The sequence below is a fragment of the Euprymna scolopes genome, chromosome 4 (genome assembly GCF_053919585.1).
Source record: "Euprymna scolopes isolate OS-2025 chromosome 4, ASM5391958v1, whole genome shotgun sequence".
NCBI classification, from domain to species: domain Eukaryota; kingdom Metazoa; phylum Mollusca; class Cephalopoda; order Sepiida; family Sepiolidae; genus Euprymna; species Euprymna scolopes.
The window spans coordinates 52,916,535-52,936,847 of NC_136485.1; positions in this window are offsets into that span (position 1 = coordinate 52,916,535).

Genomic DNA, 20,313 nt, shown 5'->3' on the forward strand with positions numbered 1-20,313 from the left:
TCTTTAACCGGATATTATACGTATTTGTAACTATTTATAGGCGATAAATTCATCTTTCGAATTCAACGCACATGCGTGTATGTGTTAATTTAACTTTTTTTTTGCTTTAAGTTCTTCTGACTTATTTTGTAACTCTACTGAATCGTCCATGTAGCTGCTTCTCTTCCGATTTTGCTTTCATCGTCGTATTTTTCTTCGTCTCATTTTCTATCTGTTAATTTTTTCCGTGTCTCTTGTTGCAGTAATTATTCTTTCGGTGTTCCGCATTATGTATTTTGCTAATTCTTTTTTCGTGTTATTTCTACAGTCTTCTATACAGACCAATCCTCTTCCTCCGTAATTTCTCTTCCCTCGTAATTTCTTTTCACATAGAATCGGTCAATACAATCGTTCGAGTGTAGTGCATTGTACATCGTCATTAGTATCCTGATCTCATGACCGCGATTCCTAAGTTTTTATGTCCAATTTATAAAAGATCAAGAGTATCTTGTTAATGGTATTGCCCACGTGCGTATCTATTGAATTAGGTTTCGACTATTCAGTGGGGTTTTTCGGGGAGTTTTCTTGTTTTTCTGAGTTATTGATTACACATTTTCTTCTTCATTTCAATTGGTGTGATGGCAGTTGCTTCCAACACTCCTACATATGTGTAGCTGCCTGCTTACTTAATGCTCTCATTTCTGTAGAGATAAAGCAGCACTATTCATTCTGTTTCATCTAGTTTTCCTCTCCTTAAAGTAAGTAGTGCGCACATTTGTGGTCGGATCTCCCGTTCTCAGGTCAAGAAACTGAACTCTAACTTCTTCAGAAACTGTGGCTGATGATGTCCAGTTTACCGGGATTCTCAACGCGTCTGTGCTCAATACTGCCGAAAGGCAACAAACAAGCTTTGCATGTACCGGAAAGAAAGACAGACAAAATCAGGGTTTCTATCAACTATAAGTTTATTTCACAAACGTTACAGAATTTTTTTTACATATGTACATCGTTTAGTCACCAAACATTTAAGTTTCACAATTAACTTTCTTCTCAGTGGAATACTAGCCAGGAAGGCGCTAGTGTTTCGTCAGGCGTTAGGGGCTGTTTCTTCGGAGATTCAGCGCAAATTCTCTCTGAATGGAACAGGTGTTGTTTTTTTTATAGAAAGGCCACGGGTTGGGGTCTGGCGATTTGCTGAACCAATCAAAGCTAGCCACATATCTGGGAAAAACCCAGAAAAATTTGCGTGTGTAGAATTCCCCAATATTACCAGTTTTGTAATCTGAGACCAAAATGAAATCCCATTCACACGACCTCAGGGTCAAAACCTATCATTCAGAAAGCTCGTCTGAACAAGTGGTTTTCAGGATAAACAGTAGACATCTCGTTCAAGAATAAAATAAAATATATCTGTTTTAATTCAAATATTTGTGATACCTTCCGTTTTACGGGATTCAATTAGACAATCTTAGCATATTTAGCCGGTTTTCCTCCGTTCTAAGGGGGCGTATCAACCAACCCACAATGAAGCAATTCGCACCCTCACTATGATCATCTTAGACTTTTGCCATGACAAATTCCATTTGAGAATCCTGGCTAAAGATGCTGTCGTGTTTACTAACCGTCTCTTATATAACTTTTAATAAAACTTCGAAAAATATACTGAGGACGTGTTTTCAATTTCGGTAATTTCGGTAATTTGGTACAAAAGGGAATTAATGCAATCAAAATATTATATGCGGGATTTCTTTCATTATTACTCCAGTGTATATTAGACTACCCAAACACCGACGTTATATTGGGGACAACATCTAGGTTTTTGAAATCGGAGTTTTCCCTTTCTTAATTAGTAAGTCTTACCTAATAATCGAAAATCACCTACTAAGAGGTATTGGTTTTAAAAAATTAGTTACTCTCGTGATGTACTATTTCCGTCATTAACACAGCTTCGGGGTAAGCCACCGAATAAGACAAGGACTAGAACTAGATTTTGAGAGGTTATTGATTTGTCGATGCATTGAGCATGCGCTGGGAATACTTGCCAGTTTTTTTATAGATTCTTCCTGGTGAAGGATGGTTTGTGTTTTTCATGCTTGGCAATTTCGGGCTCATTAACATTTATTGTGATAAGCAATCCGATGAAAATACTATACACATTATTTTGTATATTTTTTATTCTGCCCTGAGGAGAAGTGCTTTCCGACTCCCTGGAAGACCTCATCAGTTTGCACTGTATTTAAGAATTCAGGTGATAAGTCATCTCCCTCTTAGTACAGACCAATACGTTGCCTGTGTTTTATGAGTAAGTTGCTGTAATCCATATTAAATAGAGAAATAGTCAACTACCTCAGCAGAAACAACCTTCTTAGTGACACAAAATATAGTTTCCGATCTGCAAGATCAACCGCAGATGTGCTGACGGTTATATCTTACAGGATTAATGAATCTCTTGACAAAGGTTTCCTTTCTAGGGCAATTACTCTTGACATACCAAAATCCTTCGACAAGGTATGGCATAAGGGTCTACTTCACAAGATTTCCAGCTGCGGTAAAACTGGAAATGTTTTCTCAATCATTAAATCATTTCTCTCCGATAGGCTCATAAGAGTAGTGGTCGAGGGACAAAAATCGAAAGCCTGCAGTAATAAGTTGGAGTTCCTCAGGAGTCAATCCTGGGCCCAACTCTCTTCCTGATCTACATCAATGACCTCCCTAAACACATACTTAAATAATTCGTTGACATCTATGCTGATGAAACGACCATCTACGGCAACACGTCAAAGGTTGTAAATGATAAATTTCTCTCTGATTCTCTCTCCTCTGATCTCGAGCGCGTGGTTCAGTGGGGGAAGACGTGGCTGGTTACCTTTAATGCATCTAAAACCAAATTCCTATCCTTACATCATCAACGCTCTTATACCCATATGGCATCAATTGGGATGGATGGTAGTCGTCTGGGAGAGGCTCAGTGTGTTTGACAAGATTCTGGGTTTGACCTTTACTCCTGATCTGAAATGGAACACACACATCAAGTCTGTTGCCAAGTTCGCTGGAAAGATGGTGGGATCCTTCTACCGCTCCAGAAGATATCTGACTACTGATGCAATTCTCTATCTATATAAAAGCCACGTACGTCCAAGGACGGAATAGTGATTCCATATCTGTGCAGGAGCTGCTAAAAACAGCCTATCCTGCCTTGACAGAGTACAAAATAGACTTCGTGGCTTAGTGGGGGATGCCCCACGAAGCCACGAAGTCTATTTTCTACTCTTGCAACCTCTCTCCCACAGAAGAGACGTTGCGAGCCTGTCCTTGTTTTATCGTTATTTCCATGACAGGTACTCGTCTGGACTCCAATCTATGGTCCCCCCTCGCCAATCTTTCACGAAAAATGCCCGTCTAGCCGAATCCACTGTGAAAATTTTCCCCCACTCTTTATCTGTGCATAAATCAAAACGTGGATTCCATGCACAAAGCTTCTTTCTTAGAACTGCACGCATGTTGAACTCTGTTTCGTCTGCCTGCTTCCAACCTGACTGCAACTTGGATGTGTTCAAGTCCAACTTTAACAAATTCCTAATGAACCGCCTCCTTAAGTAAACACTTCATCAAATCTCCACACTAACGTAATGTACTTGCAATAATCCCTACCCCTGAGTGGCTTCAGGGCCTTGATATGTGTAAAAAAGAGAGAAAAAAAGGTGTTTTTTTTCTTTCTCTAGCAGCTTCAATGTTACTGTTAAATTACTGCAGGTTGTACTGGTTAGTTTTTACCTTCGGGATTATGGTGGTTACACAATTTGGGATTATTATTATTATATTTATTACAACGAATAAAAATTAACCTTAGATGTAACAAATTATTTCCATTTTTAACAAATTAATTTCGAAACGGCTAAATGACAACAGCAGCTCAAACATGCATTGTTCCAATTAATGAATGTATTTTTAACGATTTTATTTTCGGCGATATTGCAATTTGATTCTCGTAAATTCAAAGCAATATGAGATTATTACAAGCTATTAGAGCTAAATTGATATCACAACCGCTTTCAAGTCACAGGCAAAGATAAATCCGGATCTGATTTAGGTAATGAAATTTATAAATTTTATACACGTTTTCCTAGACAATGCGATCAGCCGGAATATATATGGGTATATTTTTATTTTCATTTTCTATTTTTGAGTGTTGTTGTTGTTGTTGTTGTTGTTGTTGTTATTATTATTATTATTATTATTATTATTATTATTATTATTTACTCAATATTATTAGTCACATATGCCTCCATCAAAAATTTCTCTTTGAGAACAACTTGTGTCATTCTGTGGAGTCTGAGTGTCAAAATTCTCCCGAGATTCCCATTCACACCATCGATAGCCAATGGAGAGGGATTTGCGTAATCATAACAACCGTTTGCCATCACTGGATTTTGGATGGCAAAAACCTCATCAAGTCCCGGTGCTCTGTGTACTCAGCCGGCGAAGTCTGGTTGGTGCTTTATCTCCCCAGTTTTTATATTTTACTTGATTCTCCTCGTTTTTTTTTTTCCTTTTTTTTTTTTTTTTGGTTGAGCCTACGTTTTAAGTGGTATGAAAAATTGTAGGGAAATGTAGGCAGTTAACTTACAAATATACAGGTCTAGTTTCCTGAGTCCATGGTGTACTAATCTGGTTTATATCTGTATCATTTTCTGCATATCCATTGTGTACCCTGTGAGATCAGGCGTAATATTCGTCTCATAAAAAGTGTCCCTTTATATTTCAGCAGTATAGCTATGCAAACGTAAACGTAAAATATGAAATCAATATCGTCAGGCAACCAGACAGCAGCTAACAGAAGGTTTTACGCATGTTATTAATAGCGTTTATTATGGTAATTATATAAGTGTTACTTCCAAAAACAGGCAATCTTTACAAGTGAATCACGATATTTGAGCAGTGCGAATACTCTGCGAATTGCTGCAATAAGTCTGCTTTTTTTGCTGTGTGAGGTCAATTTGGTAATATACTCGACGTATAACCAAACGATTAGTCCAGTGTGTTCAGGTAGAGTTTTTTTTTTTTTTACACAGTGATCAACACTTATCAAGGCCCGGAAGCCACTCAGGGATAAGGGTTATTGCAAGTACATTAAGTTAGTGAGGAGATTTGCTGAAGTGTTTACTTAAGGGGGCGGTTCATTAGGAATTTGTTAACATTGGACTTGAACACATTCAAGTTGTAGTCCGGAGGGAAGCAGGCAGACGGAACAGAGTTCCACAGGCGTGCAGTTCTAAGAAAGAAGCTTTGTTCATGGAATCCACGTTTTGATTTAGGCACATATATAGAGTGGGGGAAATTTGTCACAGTGGATTCAGCTAGACGGGTGTTTTTCGTGAAAGATTTGCGAGGGGGGATCAGAGATTGGAGTTCAGACGAGCATCTGCCATGGAAATAACGATAAAACAAGGACAGGCTCGCAACGTCTCTTCTGTGGGAGAGAGGTTGCAGGGTAGAGAAAACGGCATCCCTCACTAAGCCACGAAGTCTATTTTGTACTCTGTCAAGGCAGGATAGGCTGTTTTTAGCAGCTCCTGCCCAGATATGACAACAGTATTCCATCCTTGGACGTGCTTGGCTTTTATATAGATAGAGAATTGCATCAGTAGTGAGATATCGTCAGGAGCGGTAGAAGGATCCCACCATCTTTCCAGCGACTTTGGCAACAGACTTGATGTACGTGTTCCATTAAGATCAGGAGTAAAGGTCAAACCCAGAAGTTTGTCAAAACACGGAGCCTCACACAGACGAGATCCATCCATCACAATTGATGCCAGCTGGGGATCAGAGCGTTGATGATGTTAGGATAGGAGTTTGGTTTTGGATGCATTAAAGGTAACCAGCCCCATCTTCCCCAACTGAACCACGCGCTCGAGATCAGAGGAGAGAGAATCAGAGAGAACTTTGTCATTTACAGCCTTTGATGTGTTGCCGTAGATGGTTGTGTCATCAGCATAGACGTCAACGAATGATTTTAATATGTGTTTAGGGAGGTCATTGATGTAGATCAGGAAGAGAGTTGGGCCCAGGATTGACCCCTGGGGGACTCAAGCATTTATATTGCAGGCCTCCGATTTTTGTCCCTCGACCACTACTCTTATGAGCCTATCGGAGAGAAATGATTTAATGATTGAGAAAACATTTCACGTTATACCGTAGCTGGAAATCTTGTGAAGCAGACACTTATGCCATACCTTGTCAAAGGCCTTTGATATGTCAAGAGCAATTGCCCTAGAAAGGAAGCCTTTTTCAAGAGATTCACTTATCCTGTGGGATATAACCGTCAGCACATCTGCGGTTGATCTTGCAGAGCGGAAACCATATTGCATGTCACTAAGAAGGTTATTCCTTCTGAGGTGGTGAAGGAGAGGAAGCACAAAAAGAGACCAATGACGGATACCTCTTTCTGAATCATAGTCTGGGGTTCTTTAAGTATGTAAGCTAGTAAGCAAACGAAAAATAATGATGTTGCACTTATACCATGATTTGTACCAGGAAATCACCAAAATCTATGGCATATCCAAGTTCTCTCTGGTGTTTAATTTTAAGATGGCTTTGCTGGAAATATGGTTAAGCTGTGCCCTTAATCGTTTAACTGTTTGGATTTTTATATTGAGGTTGCTGGCGAGGGTCCTGTTCTTATAACTTAGATCGTTTGAGAACATGAGATGAAAGGTTGCGCTTTTCGGATCTCGGTCGACTAAAATAGAGTCACTTTCAGATGTGATAGAAGACTCTTATCGTTCTTGAGATTATACACTACTGGCCAACAACCAGATCATCTATGACACATTTTAAAATAGCGAAACGGAATCATGGCGTTCTTTTTGGGGCGACATCTTTATCGTTTAACCCAGTACATATGTGTTGGCTCGTAATTTGGTCATACGCCATTCATTCTCCAATTATGAGTTGTGCCTTGGTGTAGATATATACAGAGACATAGACAAAAAAAGAGGGCGGGAATATCTATCCTTTTTTTCTTTATTAAGGCGGAAAGAGGGAGTGCACATTTTACCGTTGTGACCATTTTCATTAAACATTAATAGACGCCCCTTTAAAATTCATGATAAATGGGCGTGCAGTCCATATAGAGTATCCAGATACGATGTCAGGAAAAAACCTTGAATTGACGTAAAAGTGTTCGCTTAACCCACTGATCTTCCATTTATGTTTAAGTAAATAAACACTTCGCATAGTAAATTATACGCATTTGTTTAAACATTGCTAGTTTTTGTATATTTTATAGAGAAAATAAACACGTCATAATTGTTTCCATTAAGGATTTTCATTTTTTAAAACTGTTTTTTTTTGTAGATGATGTATTTATAAAAATTATATTAATTTAGTATTTATTAACGCAGAAAAATAGTTTTAGCATTATAGGTGAATCGATTTAGCAAAATATATAATTGTGCTTAATGTTATGGCTGATGAAATGTTTGTTAATAGAAACAATTAAATCTAAATTAAAGAAATGTGTATATGAATCATTGGTGTTATGATAGCCTCCAATACCCTCTACTCTCTGTATACAAATGGGATGGAAATACAAGGAACCATGTTTCATATATGGACTTTCATGCCTACTTTTATGACCGGAAGGACCCTATTAAATAAACATCACCGTAGTCAATATCTTATCCATCAGTTTGCAATCGATATGCTTGTAAGAATTGAGGCAGAAAACATGTTATATATCAATATATATATATATATATATATATATATATATATATATATATATATATATATATATATATATATAGCGGCACTGATGAGTTGTAATACAACGAAACATGACTGTTTGTCGATGAATTATATATATATATATATATATATATATAAATTCATCAAACAAGCTCACATTAGATGCCTACATACACGTCAAAAATCATATAAATAATAACGTACAATGATGAGATTTGTGTAGGCCATGCAGCTTATCATTTTAGTTTTACAGGTAGTTCAGGATCCGTGCATTGACTTTTGTTAGACGTTATGGAAAAATATACGTTTTCATTACAATTACACAAATATAATATAGAAGCAAATTAAAGATGATTTTTTTCCTGGGCATACAAACATCAATTAATGAACTATATTACCAAACGCATTTTCCTTGAAGATAATTAAAGGTTTGATAAGACCACCGAGTACAAATATATTTTGAGCACTACGATGATACATGTACAATTGAGAGAATTTACTCATGCGCATATATTATTGTGGTTTACAAAAACATCAACAAAAATCCAATTGATTCCATGATATCAGATGCATTACCTGATATATAAAGTGTTCCAACATCTCTTGTAATATTAATGGTTTACTGAATATGGGTTATAAAGGGTAAGTAAATCCATCAGATATACATAACTTGCTTGACTCAGTTTATGGATTAAATGACAGGATTTTTCGATCATAATTAAAAATTTCAAAAAAACATTGTATGTATAAGCAAAGATCAATTATGGAAGCAAAACTATGGCAGTGAATACATTGAATGATAGACTTCTGCAAACGTTGCTAAGTCTCGAATATAATTATATATCTATATACACTCTTGTAGAACATTTTTAAATAGTAAATTATCCATTGAGATTTTTAAATTCATGAGGGCAAACATGCGATCCTATTCAACATTTCGATTAAAATTAGGTGCTCTCCTCATGCTTCTGCGCTGCGTTTCCCATATATCAATGGCGCGAGACTCTTAGTCAAGAAATTCATAAAAAATTGTTGGAAACCACCATCACCTCTGGCTGTGGATAGGAAAACATGTTTATTTTCTCAAATTATCTCACATTTCGATATGCCCCTTCATTTCATTTTGAAACATCTATCGTTAATTCACAATCCAGACACCACAACGCTTGGTTGCATCAACAAGAATACTGTTCTTCACACGCAACGGTATATGACAATGATTTTGTTGTAAACAGTACAAAAATTCATATTTGCTCATAAAGGTAAAACTAGAAATACTATATAATATAATGTTTTCCTGTGAGCTACTAACAAAAAATAATTGTACATGGTTGGAAATTATGATGATGTGGCCTTTGAATCTAGGAAAAGGATTGTTTTCAATGGGAATATCGAATGTGTAACAGAATGTCGAGTATCATTGCGGAAAGCTTCGCAAATTGATAAACAAATGAATGAGGCTTCTTGCAGTAAGGATTAACGTAATCTTTCTAATAATATGATGGCTGAATATATTGCCCTCTGTAATAAGTAAATAACAATATATGTGATATATATATATGTATATATATATATATATATATATATATATATATATATATATATATATATATACGGGTCCTTGTTTAAATTTTGGAATATCTTATGCATAGTTTGTGTTATGTTTATTGCGGGTAAATGTTACATACAATTAAAAAGTTCTATAGTTTACATCAGAATAAGGTTTTATTTTCCCATTTTCTCTCATAATTGTGCACTCTGAAGATGTCTATTTTCAAAAATAAAAACTAATTATATATATTAATATATAAATGTTCTACCCCTCTAATATACTGTATATGCAGCACCTATACCAACAACGTTAAATAACAGGAAGTTATTTGGATTATAATTTATTTCGTTTAATTCCGGTATATTTATAGATATTATGCACAAACATAAATTTTCAACTTCGTATTTGCGTGTCGTTGAAGCGTGCAGACGAGGAAAATGTTAAACTTTAAGGCAAACCTTTGAATGAGTTTATATATTGCAAATCGTCACAAGTTAGTCTGCAGACTGTAACTCACAGTGGAAATATAGAAAGTCACTTTGATCAGACATATCGTTTAGTTCTACTAATGCACCTTAACACCAATAATTAGTTTTACATAAATAAACCGCTGAGTGGTCTGATACATTCGATTAAAGTTAGTGTTGATGCTATGCAATGCTATGCCTTTAGACTAAGCTATTATTTTGGCTGGCGCGAACGATTTCGACGTTTCTATTAAAATAAAATCTAGAAATAACGCAGAAAGTGTTTGTGAATGGCAGGCCATTGATCCGTTGTAAGTTCACTGTCGTGTGTAGGTGAGGATTTCTAGTGTATTACACAGAGATTTCTTTTTCTGAAACCTGTCATCATGGGTTTATTAAGAAAAAAATTGAAAATTAATGCATATATTTTGAAGGGATTTTATTACAAATTCTCAAATACTTACACGTGTTTCATATACGATATTGGCCGAAAACCTGTTGCATATCTTCAATCATGTTAAGATTAAAGAAGAACCTTACTTTATTGTTTGTATTTTTGATTTTTGATTTTTATTTGTGCTTAATACTTGTGTCATGTTTTAGGTGATAACTCATTTAATCAGCCTGAGACTGTTTTCGTTTGTTAGTGATTTTGCTTGATTAGTTCCATGGTAATGTTATTGTTTCATTTATTCCATGCAAGTCTAACACAAAATTACAGAAAGAAAATTAACATCTACTTTTCATTTTAATTTTCTTTTAAATTGATATATCGAATAATATTATAAACTGAGTAAGACACATATGAAGTAAACCACCCATTGTTTGTAATAGTTGCATCGTCATATTTCGGCTGCTTACGTATATCAAAGAATTTGCAAAACTCTAAGCTAATTCCATCTTACCAAATGGCAATTAATAAAATAGGGTTAAATATTCTGTCGTGATAAAATATTAATATTTACGATTACGACATGGATTTTCTAAGAAGAAAGACGTCTTAAAAGTGTATCATTTGTAGGTAAACATTTATGTAAAACCTATAATAAAAAGTACATATGGTTCAAGAATTATTCCGCATGGTGATAATTTTTTTTAATTGAATTACTTTTCTCTTCATTAGGATACATAAACACTAAATCAATCATTTTCCTGATAATTTATTTTCCAGCGTTATAAAATTTAATACACGCTTAATATTAGCTTCCAGAATATATCGGGCTTACATCCACGAAAAAAAAAAACATAATCTGCATAAATAACAGACGATCATATTCAACCCGCATTACTGTTATAGATGAAGAATATTTTGAATATCAATCGTTGCTTTTGTTGGTGGATTATTAAATATTCCTGATTTGATATTCTAATCTATATCCATATGAAATATAGATATGCAGTCATCGTAAATTCTATCAGTTTATGGCAGTTATATTATTGAGAATACGACCTGTGAATCAATTTATATTCTGGAGAATACAAAACGTCGCATTACGTTGTTTGAATTTTATTCTATCATAGATTTTGCATATAATGGGAACAAAGAAACATTCCTTCTGAATACAAAATAATATGTTTCAATTATCTATAGAGAACCCGTAAATTAGATTACGATAAAAAAAGTTTGCTTTTTTTTATATTATCGATATTTATTCTTTCATGAAAACAGTCTCTATTTATTGTTGTGTAAGTTGACAACCTCTTTTAACTAGGATGTTTTTTAACAGAGAAATATGTTTAATTCCTAACATTTCTCTGCGTACTATCCTAGCAAAACATCTTCTTATCTAAGTCATAAATCCAGAAATGCTGCTTAAATCTATTTACTTTCGAACAGACAAGGCTACTTAAAAATACAAAGAGATCAAATATGTTGGAGAATTAGCAGTATCTAAAGAAGGGTGTGTAATATTGCAATTATGGTAATAAGATATGAAAAGCAAACAAAAAGAAATCTGGACAATTTTCTGGGCAACTTAAACGAAATTCTAAATAATGTAGTTAGAACTTAGCATAAATCCAGTGGAAGGAATTAAAAAAATATATATATTCCGTAATTTTGAGACTATTATACACTAAAAATAGTGCGTGCTCAAAACTAAATTATGTTAAAAATGCATAAAACGTGTGCAATATCTGTATTGGTCAAGTAAATTTCATTTAGTTAAAGTTCTTTATCGTAGGAAAACCAAACTTACTGTAGTTAGACGACACAAATATTTTTTTTCAGAAATAATATATAAATTTCCCGATATGTGCTACTGTGAGAAATGTGTAAAAAAGCTAAAGGTTGAAATCTCAACCCACATAAAAATAAATGGAGAACATGGCATTTTTCATCGTTTTCTAATGTTTAAATTAAACCTACATCGCGGTGTTGTAAGCAGAACCGTCAAAGAAACATACACTAAATTATAACATGAACAAAGAGAAGATAACTCATAGAAAATCAGCATTGTTATAGTGCAGAGAAGTATACCTAAACAATAACCAACAATTTAACTATGAAAATCGTTCATTAATAAGAAGTTGTGCTACATGTATTGTTAAAAAAATGTAAACACCAACTCTCTCTTTATATACACACACATATATATATATATATATATATATATATATATATATATATATATATATATATATATATATATATTTGTGTGTGTATATCGTTTATACTGATTGGTTTCCTAAATGTAAATCCAAAGAAAATCGCGTGATTAGTAAAAAAGTACTAAATGATGGTCACAGCTACGATTTTCTCTGTTTATTATACCAACATTATTTGGTACATATGAGCACACATAGTTCAGTGCAGTTCTATTTAAAAAAAACAGTTTATTACGCCAAAAATAATTGATATTGAAATCGGTGAAAATATTGCATATAAAACTTACACGTACTATAGTATTACAGAGTTATTAAACAACCCAAATCAAAATAAAAAAATGACAACAATCGAACACAAGTTTATCTCTATCTCTATCTCTCTCTCTCTCTCTCTCTATATATATATATATATATATATGTATATATATATATATATATATATATATATATATACTTTGCCGCGAGAAACTTCACTGTATTGGAAAAATATGACTAGCACCACACCACATTTATTTAAATTTTATAAATTTGCCTATATATCTATCTAAAATAACTATGAACTCGGCCAAAGGGGCATATTAATTATATATAATAAATAAATAAGTAAATAACTTAATAATCCTGCATACTTACAATAATTCAAAAAATGATCAATCGCTAAGAATACAAAAGTTAATTACAATTTGAAAAATAACATAAAATAAAATTTTAAGAAAAAAATGAATAAAAATGTCTGATAGTAAAGTAGGACAAGAAAAAACACCTAGCATATAAGTATTCGCGATTATAGGAATAAAAAAAAGGAATTTAGATCCAATCAGAAAAAAGAAACCACTACACTAATGAAATGCAAACACTTCGCAAATGTCAACCTGCTTAATCGCATGTAACGGCACGTTCCCCTCGCTCTTACTCTTAAAACGAAAAAAAAAACGGATAAAAAAATAGATATAAAAACTGAATGAATTCATAAATAAATATACCACTTGTCAAACAGAAATTGAAGTCAATACCAATAAAAGATATACGAGCATAAAAATAACCTAAGATGTGGGATTTTTTTAATCAAGGGCAATAAATATCTGCCAAACTAAGAGAATCACATATGAATTCCCTAATAATGCTAGCTTAAACAGGGGAAACAACATTTCCTCTTTCTCCTCAGCACACCTCCGAAAAACTATACTGCTTACATTAACAAAATATACACCCTAGTTTTCGTCGGAATGTAGATCGCACCCAAATATCTTATAAAACAATTTAATATGGGCATGCTTTCTAATAGTACTTCTTTTTATGTCTGATGAATGTAATCCCTAGATTGAGGTTATATTTAAGCATGTATGCACATATGTACATCTTATAAGTATTTTATAATAAAGGGTTATATATATATATATATATATATATATATATATATATATATATATATATATATATATATATATATATATATATATGGGTGTGTGCATATTTCAGTAAGATAAAAATGCATTTTAATGGTGAATAAGTCAGTGAAGACGTTTAGAACATTGCTTGCATTTGAAGCATTTCTCACGCGGAACGTTTTTAGGATGCTGGAAAAAGTGGTCGTCGGTAGATGAGATGTTTGCAGAGTATGGCATATGATGCGAAGTTTGGTACCCAACTTGTTTAACATCTTAAGGGTCGATTTAGAAACTTTCGTTCAGTCATTATTGTTGAGGAGAATTCGCTGAGTGTTGTTGTCGAAATTTTGGATGCATGTCTTATATTTGTTGTAATACTTCTCTATATAGTAGTTTCCCTGCATTAAAAATAAACTGGAATTGATGAGATTGGGCGCACATCACGAAATAGTAATCATGACTTTCTTTTGGAAAGTGTCGTGAAGCACCATAGAGAAGATGATCGCCGATCGTCTAAATAGCGTAATTTTCGTCGCAAGTCACAGTCGTTCTTGTGATCTAACTTAGTGATAGACACGTCATAACGCCGATTTGTTCTTAGGTTTTCCCTCTTATCGTAATGTATCTTTTTGTCTTCCAATAACTCACGAGTGCTTTGAAATCATCGTATACGTAAGAACTAATACACACATCTAACGGTTGTGCATTGATTGGGTTAGACTAATGCTCATGATTGTTCGTTGTCAATATGTGGTGATCGACTACTACGCTCATCACTGTCAAGATTGTCGTCGCCGCCAAAAAAATTATTATTGACAATTGCACTGTACGGTAGTAGCTGTACTGAAAACACCTTCAAAAGTGTACCGAACTGTAGCAATAGCTATTTGAGCTGGTTAAAATTTAAAACCGAAAATTGTTCGAATGTGCTTTCGTTCCACACTCTATTCCAAGTGGGAAAAGGAAGATATAATTATTTTAAAACGATTGTAAACAAAACGATTAGATATAAAAAATAAGGTTGTAATATGATATATAAAGTAAAGTATAATCACGAAAGCTTAATTTAAAATACATCACTTAAAAGCAATACTATAAATCTGAATTTATTACCAATTTATCTGAATGGATACACATTTTTTTGGTTACGGAATCATATGCACGATCCAGTAACTTCAATAGATTTAAAAGAAATTACTATAATCATAAGGAAAAACGATATTAGAAAAACAAAAGATCAATTATAAAAAAGCAATTATAATTCTACTGGAGTTAAGGTTTTAGATTTAAAGAACTTATGAAGGTAGTAAGGGTGAGGGGGGAGTTAAAAATATTCAACCAGAACATGGTAGGAATAGAAGGATGGGACAAAGGATGAGAGAAAGGTTGGAAAAGGAGGGTGCAAGATGGGTAAAACCTTGAAGGTGGAGGTAGAGGAAATAAGGAGAGAGATAAGAAAGAAAACGTAAAGCAGAAGGTAAAGCAGTAAATTATGTTGCGCTAAGTTGTGAACTAGAGATTGCTATAGCGATTAGTCGTTGGAACCATGTCATATAGAGTTGACACGTAAAATACTCATGAGGTTTTGGAGTGGGAAGTGGTTTGCAATAACTATTATACGTCCTCTCACACAAGCTTAGTTACATCCAACTTAAGTGCATTTTTCTATTTACATTCATTTACTATAAAAGCTCGCTAAGAAATTAAGTATAAATACATACATGCATGTGTGTACAGTCAGCACCACACCTATTCAGGGTTAACCGGCTTCGTCCGAATGCAGAAGTTTCATGGGAATAGGAAATTAACAAGTGACCCCCAGTCGCATGTATAATCCCGTTAGGTTTTTTCATCTTTTTACAGGGAGGTGTCGACGTTCTCCTACATACAGGCTTCCCAAATTGCTCACCTATTTTAGTAGTTGCAAGGCTTAACGTTGCTTAACTTCGGTGATCTGACGGGGACCAGTGTGTTAACTTTATTATGCCGTATATATATATATATATATATATATATATATATATATATATATATATATACGACTTTCGATTGCGTATGCCTACATAAACATTAACCCATAATAGCGTAAACAAATACACATAGATTGCTACTTTTTCAGAATGTGCTCTTCGCACTAAAATATTAAAGCTATTATTTAGAAATTATTATTTAATATAGGAAGGATGTTGATGTTTAGCAACTATTCTTTATTAATTATGCTATCACAATTGTCTTACACATAAATTAACTTTAAACCGTTGACAACGTATTGTTTTACTGTGTACGTTTTCAGTGTCTGATTTTTTTTTCGCGTATAAATTATCCAAATAAAAAATTGTTTATACTTTCTGCACTTTTTACATCGTGCATTTCGATATTACATTTAAGTTATTGTAACGAAATTTCCTCACAAAAAATCTCCATTAACCCGTCCAATTGCCTTTGCTATGGGTATTAGGGTGTAAGCAGATGTCACTTTTTTGTCATATCAATTTTCGATTGACATAAAAAGTTGCTCCGCTTATTAAAGAAGGGTTTATACCTATTTTGATATTATATTACTTTGGTTTTGTTTGTCGTCATCAATGTCAACTTTTACTATGTATCCATTATACGCGACATATAAAGTTATTATTTCATTTACTTCGGTACCGGAAATATACTGTTATATTCTTGGAATGTTGCTATTTTCAATGAAAATAAAGTCCTGAGAATGCGTTATTTACTAATCAATAAATTATTTATCCAAATGCTATTAAACTATGTTATACTATACTATTTGAAGCGGACGCACTGTCCTTTTCTTTTGCAGTTGAATATAATGCCAGCTAAAATTGGAAGCAATGCAAGTTGTCCTCTCAATGGTGCTATGTCTGATTTACCTGATAACCAGCTGCCAAGCATTGCTGATGTTATGTGTTTCCAGCTAAAGCGGCAAAGTGATCTACAAAAAACTACTCCCTCGTCAAAAATTGTCACTGATATTTTATATCTGCCATGGACGTATGGATTAAAGATGCACACCGAAGAAATTAGCAAAAATTGTAAGCCAACGATATGAATTGCCAAATGCGTTAAGTAAAAAAGTATTACAAAAGAAATAGAACAACTGAGTGCTAAAGAAAAATCTATTGTTTTGCATTACTGCCTGCCACTGTGAATTTGATCTCTGCTAGTCCTAAGGACAAACAGTTCCACGTGCTGAACAGTCATTTTTAGACTACCAAATATTAAAACGAGAAATGGCCATAGGGATAGTTGACAACGAGGCTAGTGAATATTTAAGACAAAAAAGTATTCGAAATGACAGGCAAGCGCGGTATTACAATAAAGTTGCCATACTGGCTGAAGGACCTTTAACAAGTTTAGATCACATCAGTAATTCAAACAGTTCAAACGCGGATTCTTCTTTTTAGGGCATATATAAAAATGAAGAATCACATAGAACATCTAAAAATACGACGTCACATCCTACTTTGACCAGAGAATGTGATAGATATAGTGTTTCAAATACAGTTGGTGCTGCCATTGCTGATCTTATTGATTATGGAATAGTGACTGAAAATGAAAAAACGCAGACAGGTGATAGGTCAAAGTTGTGGAGAGAACGCGAACGTATGAGAAGCCAACTAAGAGATAATGCACCAGAAAAAAAAACTTCAGACATTAATTTCCATATTCTTTGATGGAAGAAAGGATGTTACTATATCTCTCCCATCTATAAACACGAAATGTCGAATTACAGAAGAAGATGCTGCTCTACTAAATGAACCCAATTCAGAGAACTTAGACTATGTTAGCCCTTCGTAACATTTTTGGTGCTATGACTATTTTTTATGAAAATGACTTGTCTGTAAATGATGTAAGGGCTCTAGGATGTGATGGAACAGCAGTAAATACAGACTCCCACAATGGCGTAATTCGACAACTTGAGGTGCATATAAAAATGCCCCTTCAGTGGCTGGTGTGCATGCTCCATATGAATGACTTACCTCCCAGAAACATATTCACCTTTTTGGATGGAATCACAAGTGACCCTACTGCTTTCAGTGGAAAATTGGTAATGCTCTTCTCACATGTAAATCGCTGGGAGTTGTTGAATTCTAAGCCACAAATGAAAACTTACCAGAGTTTAAAGACCTATCATCTCATAGTAAAGATAAACAAATAAAGATCCGTATGATATTGGTATGGCTGTACACAATGGTATTGTGTCATCAACTCTTGCATAAAACGATCCAGGGGTCATGGTGCATTCAAGATGCTTAACTATGGCCAAAAGAATTCTAGTCTCCCTATTTCTACCTTGAATCTATCTGATGAGTTAAGGATCATGACAGAATATATCAGAAGCGTGTATGCTCCAACTTGGTTTAGCATTAAACTAAGCCCCTAATTTTTCTATGAGGCGGAACACCTGTTGAATGTTATTCATCTCTCCAGGTATCCTCCACAAAATGTTCGAGAATCCGTCGATAAATGTATTAAACAAAACGGATATTGGTCATCCAGAAAATATTCTGTTAGCAATGATGAAAGATGAAAGGGATGACATAAAGAAACTAGTCCTCAGGAGAATTGCAAGAAAAAAGAGAAGTGAGAACTAAATGAGTTCTTACGCATTTAGTTCTCACTTTTCTTTCCATGCTGAGGACTATTATGAAATGGTTGCCTGGATAGAAATTCCGAGATGTGAACCTCCAATAACAATAATTTTCACAGATAATTAAATTGGGGAAGTCATCAGAAGCAGAACCGAATCAGTTTTTGAATTGTATAAGTTTCAGTGCCATATAAAAAGCAGTTGAGAGACATATAAAAGTTGCCACTGAAGCATTAGCGACAGTGTTTTGACAACTTAACGGTCAATCAACGTAATTATGATGTATGTTTCCTATGGAATTGATCACATATCCTAATCCTGTCACTTTTTTTATTTAATTAATTCGATTAAGAATTCATCCATGTTGTTTACGCATGCTTAATTATTACATTTCATTAATATGCATTAAATGGTAACTAACACTACCATTATTAAGTTATTGGAATTGCCTTAATAGTTGGTGTCATGACCATTAATATACGTATATTAGTTATTGTTATTTGTAATATAAACTGCCATTAGATAGCTGCAACAGCTTTAAATAGGTTTCATTCTTCCTCATATCAAGTAAATTGCTCTAATTGAAATTTAACATAAACATTTGTTTCGATAGATATTATTACTATCTCAGTGACCTTATGCAGCTCGGTTTCGGCCTGTCTATCAGCGACTAATGGCAATAGGTAATATTACTTTTCGGCTGTGTTTAATGGGATTAAGTGTTATAAATTAGCAGAATGCGTATTTCTTAATGTTTTGAATTAAACAAGGTGTAATTTTTAGGTCTAATTTTGTGTCTATAATGCAAGTCTGTTTGTTATTTCTTTTATTGTTATTTTTTTATGTTTTGGGGGCATATGGAAGCAGCTGTATTTATTTAAGTACGTAAGAGTTTTTTATTTGTTTTTAAAACATTGCTAGATAAAAGCTAACCACCCCTCAGGATATTTTCCTTCTTTTGTTAATCGTTTAAAACTTCGAAGTTTAGTCTTTGTGGACAGAAGATTTACTCATACTTCTACATTGTTTTTACAGCGAATGTCTAAGAAATATTAGAAAAAAACGTATTTTACACCTTTTCCAAATATTAATACTCTTATTTATTCCATTAATTTTCCAAAAAAATATTGTGAAAAAATGTCGTCAAAGATGTAACTAGGTTTCTATATTTATATTATTTATATATATATATATATATATATATATATATATATATATATATATATATATATTAAATATCCTCGGCAGACGTGTTCGGCACAATTCATCTTGAAGGATTAGTATTATAAAAAAGGCATTCTGAAATAGTCGAGTATAGAAGTATACTTTTGTCCAATGTTTTTTGTCATTCATTAGCTAGCTCAATTGTTAATTACTCTAATATCGCTAATTTATGAGATTAATTATTTTCTTAAATTGATACTTCTGCATTGTATATTTAGCGTTTAATATATTCTCATTTAAGCATTTATTTCATGCAATTATTTCTATGGTCATATTATTACGATATACTTTCACTCGTATTCCTACTTTCTACGTGATTACCGGTGTTGTAATTCTTGAAAATAGTTTATACGAATTAAATTGATATTCAGTGTCTATATTTCTCTTATTTGTCGTAGTTGAAGTATTCCTATTATTAGTAATAATGGGTATCTATTTCGTATAATCCCATCAAGTGTTGAGTTCGATGCTTAGGCAATATATTCTGTATTTTTCGGTGTAAAAGTGACAGGGCATTACGAGAAATATTTGCTCTCAAGCGTAGGTCATTTGTGAACTTCATCAAGCTTGTAAAAATTATTTTCTTCTAAAATTAGAAGAAGTTTTATCATTAATACTGTTTTATTTGGGCACTTATTTCTGGTTCAACACATAGCTGTATTACTATCTAATCGGTTGCAAATAGTTTCCGTAGTGCAAAAATATTACATTAAACATATATTCAAATTGTTAAGGTTAATACGT